Consider the following 9,620-nt stretch of genomic DNA (forward strand, 5'->3'; position numbering starts at 1 on the left):
CTGGGTCCCCAGTGCTTAGTCCGGGAAGCGTGTAGAGCTCTACGCGATTGTATCGTGTAGAGCTCTACGCGATTGTATCGCATAGAGCTCTACACGCAGCCCGGACTAAGCACCGGGGACTCAGAAGCACCGCTAAGTTTGGGGGGGCATAACACAGGAGGATCCAGGTCCCCTGCATCGCTGCAGGGGATCTGGATCTTAGTCTCATAATCAGACCTATTTGAAGTCTGATTATAAGATGACCCTGATTATAAGACGAGGGGTATTTTTCAGAGCATTTGCTCTGGAAAAAAACTCGTCTTATAATCGAGCAAATACAGTAGTTATGATGTTTTTAGGTTTGTTGTGTGTGTGGTTGCCACATACAGGATCCACCCCAGGTGCCAAATACTCCAGGTATGTCCATGCATATAAACTGTTTCCAAAAACAGGACAAATACCTAAATACATTTTTTGGAGTTGTTTTTTTTCTGATTTGCACTGGTTATATATCATTTTTATTGGTGAAACTGTAAAAACTTTGCCCTTTCTTTCATAATTTTCCCCACATTATTAGATATTTTTCATATTAAATGATAGCTTATGTATATAATGTGTATGATTATTATTTCAAAAGAAAGCCCTACCTGTGCTGAAATAAAACAATATCTATTTTGTGGGGGTGCACTAAATGAGTTAGTGGGCAGTGACAGTTGAATAAACCCATAGCAAAACACAAAAACTGCTCTGGTCATTTAGTACAAACATGGTAAAAGAAACCCTGGTCCTGAAGGGGTTAATGGAGTTAATATAGACTTGTCTCATGGTGTAATAAGAGCATTGGTCCCTCTAAATACTTTTTTGTTACATAAGGACATAGATTAATTTTCTCACCTAGTGGTCAGGAAGCAGGACTGCAGGAAGAGCTTGTCTTGCCCTGTATAATGCATAGTTACATTTCTTTAAAGTCTACTCACTGGAGAAATCTACCAGTGTTGGCCCTTCAAATTTAATAGTGGTGTGTAACCGACAGCTCTCCTTCAAACTCTTCAGCCAACAGTGGCATTGGCGAGGGGGGGGTCAATGGGGGCCATGGCCCCCCATATGCGCCCCCAATTGACGGCGTACTTTTTTTGTGCAGCCGCCGGGAGAACTGTTTGACGTGGAGAAGAGAGAGGGGAGCCAAGTGGCCGATCATGAATACCTGCAATGCTGTGTTTGTGTGTATTGTTGATCTATACCTGCCATTCTATGTTTCCATACATTATATTGTATACCTGCAAATATGGGGTTTGCATGTCTTTTTCAGTTGATCTACACGTGTAAGTGCTCTTTACATGTGTTGTTTATTTGATCTATACCTGAACTACAGAGAGTAAGGAAAAGAGAGATGTGGCTTAGTGAATGAGTGGACAAAGGGGCTCTGGGGATGAGAGGACCTCTGAATGTCATGGTAGGGTCAGAAGGAGAGAAAACTGCACTGACTCTCACAGTCTAATCTGCAGTTAGTGTGGCAATTTTTTTTTTTTTTTTTTTTTAGTGCGGTAGCAGAGGGAGTGATTCCATGCTAGGGAGCGTGGAGAGGGGCCCAAGGAAATGTTTGCCTAGGGTCCAATTTTTTCCAATATAAAATATATTGGCAGCAGAGTCTACTATTAATATATGTTGGCAGCAGGGTCTAAAATGTATAAATATAAATTGGCAGCAGGGTCTAAAATGATATATATAGACTTGCAGATTCACCACTACTTTCATTACAGGTACTTGAAAGGTTGCCCTGCTTGTTTGAGTCACTTTGAAGTTGGCAGTGTTGCTAAAGTGTCTCCATGATGATTCCTTTTCTACTCAAAAAGTAAAATTACAGCATGGGCTAATAATATATTATTGGCAGCAGGGGTTAATATTAATAAATAGTATGGCAGCAGGGTCTAATATTAAAGAAAGAAAAATAACTGCCAGTTCAGCTGTTATTTTGAAATCATATTTTCAATCACAGTCTTTACTTCAAAGAGACAAGTACATACTATGTACTTAGAAATGCATGCCTAACACATATGTACACACACACACATATACATATATATTGTATATGTAGCATTTTATAATTGCCCCCTGTCCCCCATGTGCCCCCCCCCTAAATATGAAAGCTGGAGACGCCACTGTCTGCCAACTATCCCTTTAGTGATTAAAACCTATGTGTGACAGGGTGGCTCAAGCAAGGTTTGTAGGTGCCCTTTAAGTGTAATTTTATTTTTTGAGTAGAAAAGGAATCATCATGGAGACACTTTAGCAACACTACCAACTTCAAAGTGACTCAAACAAGCAGGGCAACCTTTCAAGTACCTGTAATGAAAGTAGTGGTGAATCTGCAAGTCTCCTCTCTTCCTTTTATCTGCCATTGAATACTTCTCTAGACCAGATGTTATCCAACCTTATCTGTAATGAGAGCTACTCATGATTAATGTAACATTTTCAAAGTTTCTAGGGTTCTTTTTGTAGGGTAAATTGCATTAGACAGATATATAGACAATGAAAGTATTTTTTTTCCCAGCAAAATAATGGAGCTAGATCTTCATTGGTTCATTTGACAGAAGGAAAATAGTGCATTCAGATTTCAGCATAATTTTTGTGAAAATAATCCTTAAAAAAACCTTTGTGACATGTGTTTGTAGGGGAAATGTCTGTAATGTTGAACCTTTTAAACCCCTAAATCCATAGCTGTACTTAATTTTATACTAGTCCTGACTACTGTTTTTGCCTTTTTTAGTAGCAGAACGGTCATAGCATTGTTTTCTGAGTTTTGCTGTTTTTATGATTAAATTGTCAAGCTGCTTTACATCCAAACCAACTTTTACAGCAGTCCACCCCAAGCATTAGACAGAACCAATGTTGAGGTGGAAACAGGACTCTGTTTATTTAGAACAAGCACAGCTTTTTTTAGACAGAAACATAATAGTATTAGGAGTATAATCCCAAAGTTACATAGCCGCGGTTGAGTAAACCTCTGTCCTAAAGATTGATAATAAAACCAGGGTTCCCAAATGAGCCCCTTCTCTGCAACACCACAAGCACAATATAACCCCAAAAGAGTGACATGGTGAGACAACGGATGTCTGTAGCGACCCAGTTCCAATAGTCAGACGGCATCACTGTGGCTCCTAGCCGCCATACAGTTCCATGGATTTGCGGCTAGGTCCCGGTCAGGAGTATAGGAGCGTTTCCATGCACGTAGAGACCCCATAACCGGCTAGTTCATGGGGGTCTGGTTAGGGCAGGCCAGACAGGGTTTCCCGTTTACCCTGTGTCCCCCAATGAGCACAGGGTGCCTTAGACATAAGAGGGGACTGGGCATGCAGGTACGGAGTCTCCCCAGGAATCCATTTGTGCCCCCCAAACTCAAACATACCCATAAGCCTTAGGAGGTTACTGTGACACCTTTGATAAAAGCCTTTCTGCGCCATTAACTGTCAGAGGTTTTAGAATTCAGTGCATGCATGGAATGGTGTTTAAAAATCTTAATTTGTGTATATATCTTATAACCAGTAATATTAACTTTCTGTTTCAATGTGCTTCATCATTTTTCAAGTCAAATATTGGCTGTTGTGAGTGTAGATCTTAAGCAAGATTTTTTCCATGTAACTATTTGGCCTGTAGTGTTTAATATAACATTGTATACTTATACTCAAAGGTATACTCACACATTTTGAGCTCGGAGAAGGATGGACACCAGGGTTAAAATGTGTCTGTATAAAGGATTGTCTATTGTCTATGTCTCACTTAGTCAGATGTCCATCACAAAGCCTGAAGGTGAAGGTGGTCCTAAACAGGCTCTGGGCTTCTTCAAAACAGACTGGTGGGAGATTTGCATTATTCATCATTTTTTTGTTAACATACAATGTTATACAATGTTATACACACACACACACCAGGACAGGCTCTGCCACACCAACACCCATACACACACACCAGGACAGGCTCTGCTATACTGATAACCAAAAACACACAAACAGCAGGACACAATCTGCCCCCAGCAAGCCCCTCCCTTTATTATTAATTTATGTGATGGCCCCATTATCATGCTTTTTTAACTACATAAGTATTTATCTCTTGAAATTGAAATATGATTTCAAAATAACAGCTGAACTGGCAGTTGCTTTAAAATTAGACCCTGCTGCCGATATATATATATATAAATATTAGACCCTGCTGCCGATATGTATTAATATTAGACCCTGCTGCCCATATATATTAATATCAGCCCCTGCCGCCGATATATATATATATATATATATATATATATATATATATAAAAATATTAGACCCTGATGCCAATAGCAGCTATAGATCAACACCTGTTCATTAACAGAAATAAAAAAAGAACAAGAGGTCACCCTCTGAGACTGGAATAGCGCAGGTTTCATAGACGACAAAGGAAGGGATTCTTTATAACGAGAACAATAAAGGTATGGAATTCACTTCCTAGGGAGTTGGTGTTATCCAATACATTAGATACCTTCAAAAGTGGCCTTGATATGAGTTTTTTTGCCTTCTTTTGGATCAAGAATATGAAGGTTAAGTAGAAGGGTTGAACTTGATGGACTTAGGTCTTTTGTTCAACCTAACGAACTATGTAACTATGTAACATTAAAACACAAACCCAGCTTTGCATGTATAGCTCAATTGAAATTCACTTGTGAACTCCGCACCGAAGGTATAGATCATATAAACAGAATCAGACATACAAATCCTGTGTTTGCAGTTATACCTAACATAGCAGATATGGATCTACAGAATAACACAAAACCCAGCTTTGCAGATATGGCTCTTTATGTCCAGGGAGATGAGGGCTGGTGGCCATGTTAGTCTGCATTCCACAGATGACTGAGTGCCCTTTCCGCACATTGTAGCAAGGCCCTGGAATGCACATGAAAAGGAAGAGACAACCTTCAGCATTGGTGGGAAAAAGAGTTGATGTGTCATGTTGATTTGTAGAAGGAAGGCTGACGATGTATGACGATGATCCAGTCCTGTCAATGTGGACTTTGAGGAAAGAACAGGGTGAATGACACTATTTGAAGCAATTCTTTTTTTTAAGATCTATTTATATATTTTCACTTTTTCTGATGCAGCTGCTGATGTGCCCTAATGACATCACTCTCAGCTAGTAACATAGTTGTCCTCGTCTCTTTTGCATTTCTTTAGTTTCTCTTTTCTCTCACTCCTCAAGTCCTTTTTCATATATATCTCCCTTCTCTCTCTTTTCTCTACCCAATTCTCTATCCTTTCTCTCATTTCTCACTACTGTACAGTTCTCTCGTCTTTTTTTCACCCTTCTCTCCTTTCTCCTCTATTTTCTCTTCTTTCCTTTTTATCTTCTTTCTGTATGTTCATCTCCTCATTTTCCTGTTCTCCCCTGTCCTTTCTCATTTTCCTCTGTTCTCACCTTTATTTTATCCTTTATTCTCTCTCTTCTCTTTTACTTTATTACAAAGACTGTATATCCTTGAAATAGCATGGGGCCCAGGGTGACTGTCCTGTTTTGACCTATGAGAGGCACACGTCTGGACATAAGCATGTAAAAACTTAAATAAATCCTAAACCAAAATAGGCATAGTCATGTCAGTGGGGTATAAAACATAGGTAGCATAGCATAAGGATAGATGCTATACTCTAGCTGTCACGTCTACCACAAGCCAGAGCACTCACCGCGGAAGTTCTTCTCCTGGAGGAGTGCGCAGAGACGCAACCCCCAGGTATTCGATGATCCCAACAGTGAGGAGGCCCCGGAGTAGGTAGATATGGAGAGGTAGATAGTCTCTGGGTACAGCTGGAGAGATCCCCACCAAAGTAATGTAGGAGGAGGGCAAAACAAACGCAGAGTCAGACGAGCCAGGGGTCATACACAGGACGGGTAGTCAGCCAGAAGGTGGGTCAGATCCAAAGCGGGTAGTCAGACGATCCAGGTCATACACGTAGAGGAACAAACACAGCCAAATCGTAGAGCAAAGGGTAGTCAGGACAAGCCAAAGGGTCACCACGAGGTAAGTGTAGCGGCGAGCCGGGAGCCGAGCGGACGGACGCAGGACGACGGGGGACAGCGGATCCACGGGAGCGGGTGACACTAGCTTACCTGAAACAAGAAAGCAAATACAAAAAAATACCTCCCATGTCTCCAGAACACATAGATAAGGTAAGTTAGCATGTTTATGATTGACCCCCAAATCATGAGTGCTGAAAAAATGTGGAAAAGTGAATAAAAAATGTGCACCTCATGATTTTGGGAGATGTCTCTGCCGCTGCAGGAAAGTCAGGGCGCGCATGTATCGAATGCCTTTTTAGAATGTACATGTACGTCCAGAGGGGACTGAAGAAGTTAACTAAGTTATCATAACCCACAACTCCTGCAGATGTAAGGTTACCACATGACCATGTTTTCCAGGATACATAAACTTTTCACATATTGCTTACTTACATAAAGGTAATGTGTTGTGCTGCACTGTGCGAAACGTATAACCAAGTAACGGATTTCTTTCCTTGAGTTTATATATTCCACATACTCTTGTGGTCCTCCTACAAATTCCTCTACAGGCAGGTGCTCACAAACATTGCCATGAGCTCTCTTCCTGAGGCCACTGACAGAATTTAGCTCCCCTATTTATCTTCTTAACAGACAGTTATGAGGCTGGATAGTTCGATCGACTACCTCCGCTGACTTGTGCTCCCTTAGTCTGGGACAATACACTCTTTCCCCGGTTTTCCCCGAGACTCAGTGTAGGGTATAAACAAAATGAAGACTGCTTTATTTTTCACACACGTGGCTGGATATAGCCAGCAAAGCACACCTTAACATAAATCAAGATATTGGGATACAATAAGCACACAACCACCCCCTTAATCTGCCTCCCTGAGACAACAGGGTCAGTAAAGGGATTAACAATACAATAGGGTCCCAACCTCCACTATCTATTACTGGCCGGAATCAGTTCCAAGGTTTGGCCGGGGTAAATGTCTGTAGTGGTGCAACTGGGTGGGGGGGGGGGGTTGACAGACTCATACAAAATAGTATTGCACCATGGGGAGGAGGGGTCTAACATTAAACTGAAACAATGGTGGTTACTCCCTGGTAGCATATCCTGGCTGTCTACCGGAGATAATCCCCTCAGTATGTGATGGGATGATATACTTCTGGGGGTAGACACAGAAGTATTTACAAAGCTAGGGCCCATAGTCAATAGGGAGGAGGCTGGCTCTCAGGCCTCTCCAGTGGCCCCTGTGATGGAGGGTTCCGTCACACAGACCATCAAATGTTCTCACATTAAGGGGTGATAGATACCCATCTGTTAGTATCAAATGACAGATAAGAAAAACAAATATCAGAATTAGTCTCAGGCTATTCTCATTCCATATGTATCTAATGATTACAGATGTAAGAGATTTAAAGAAAGGTGGAAGTGTATGGATTGGGATGGTTTGAAATAGATACAGGCGTGTAGGTAGCAAATTCACTTTGATGATATTCACCCTTCCATGCCATGAGATATGGGGGATGGCCCATGAACTGAGGCCCTCTTCCAGCATTGGAAGAAAGTTATATTGGTATAACATGGAATGGTCTTTTGCTGACCACACTCCTAAGTATTTCAAGCAAGATTCATGCCATCTGAATGTCTTGGCCATCTCATTTGGGATAGAAATGTTAAATTTTTCTGATATCTTCATTAATTTTAAAGTTTAAGAGAAAGATTCATATATTACCAATTCCCTCAGGATATTGGGTAGCGACACTGTCAACAGCACATCATCCAAAATGTGGATGAGGCTTTAAATTAGGATAACCCAATTTTGTATAACCCTGCCATTGTACTATCCTTATGACTCAATGTTATACTCCATCAATAGCTAGAAAATCTTTGGTTGCTTATAGTTGTCTAGATGTGTCATTCTATACCTTCAAATAATTTTCCAATAACAGAAAAACATGTCATCTCTATGTCTAATGTAATACGCGTCTGAAGGGTGTTCTCCTGACCTATTTCAAATGTGAAATGTTCTCTGAGCAGAACCTGAATCAGACAAAAACAGTGAATCACCATTTAATTGAAAACTCTGACAGTGTTCATGCAGGCAATGATTGATCCATGAGGGAATCACACAGGCAGGAACAGTCCAAACACACAGTGGAATTTCATCCATATTAAGGTATTGTGTGTGGTTAAAGTAAAGAAACAATGCATCTATCTATCTATCTATCTATCTATCTATCTATCTATCTATCTATCCATCTATCTATCAAAAAACTCCTGAAGATGTACTTTAGATCTACAACACTGTCTTAACCCCTTAAGGACAATGGGCGGTCCCTAAACCCATTGAAAATAATGCATTTTGAGCCCGTACATGTACGGGCTTTGTCATTAAGGGGTTAAAGGTCCAAGAGTCTTAGGATAAATGATTAAGCAGATGTTACTCAGGGAACCTAGAATCAAGTCAGCCCTAAATAAAAGCATTTACCCAAATAGGCCAAGTATTTACTGTAAGTGACTGACAATGATTGAATATGAGTAAACTCAGAAAGAGACAGCATATATGTCTCTTCCACATACTCTTAGGAACAAAGTGTAATGTAATAGATTTACCACCACAACAAGGGCAATATGGCAAGTAATGTTTATCTGCTTATGGTACTTCACATGTTATATAAAATCCAACATAAAAAGTGCAAAAAAGGTAATTGTGAGGCAAAATCTTTAAGCATCTCTAAAAATAACATTACCTATGCAAAAAAACAAAAGAGAGTATCTTTCCCTTCATCAAATGCTCTAGATACCACAGAATTAGCATTTATATTTATAGATACATGTTGTATTTGGTGATGTAAAGTACGCAGGTGTCTAGAAACGGCTATTCTGTCTCCAAACCACGATGTGTTTTTTGGAGCTCTGCCAACCTGTATTGCTTCTACCAACAAGGGCTCAATTTTATGTGCTTACTCTGAAAGAATACATTTTATAAGCAGTCAAACATTTCAGCTAACCTCTAGTTGCTCTGGTTTTTAGAGGATTACCTATTCCCCAACCCATACCTTTGCCTTGAGCAATTTATAAATGTCACAGTCATGTCAAGGCCCTCCCACTACTGGGCAGCACCAGGCTCTGATTTCAAAGCATTCTTACCTGTGAACAGTCTTTTCTTTCTCACCCAGCTCTGAGTGTCTAACATCCTCACCTGTGCAACAGCCTATCCTGTCCAGGCCTCCTACTACTGGGTGGCAACAGGCTCTGATTGCCAAGAATTCTCACCTGTGACCAACCTATTTAATCTGCAGGTCTCACAGAAATCGGTGCCCTTGGATGGTCTTATACTCAGCATCTTGTACCTGTGTATACAGTTTTTTTTTTCCTACATTCCTGTTTTTTTACTTCTTGTTCCTGGCACCCTGCATATCCCCTGTGTTCTGCCTATTCTCAATCCGACTATTGTGATTTTATGGCTCCTGATGGATTATCACAAGACCCGCGGCTGGGGAATGGTGGTCAGAGGGTGAAGCACTCCACCTTGGTGCCAAGAGTTCTCTGCTTTCCTGGTGATATTCAGTCTCCGATCGAGGGTTCCGCTTCGGTATACATTTGCAAAATAGATGA

The sequence above is a fragment of the Spea bombifrons genome, chromosome 7 (assembly GCF_027358695.1).
Source record: "Spea bombifrons isolate aSpeBom1 chromosome 7, aSpeBom1.2.pri, whole genome shotgun sequence".
Lineage (NCBI taxonomy): Eukaryota > Metazoa > Chordata > Amphibia > Anura > Pelobatidae > Spea > Spea bombifrons.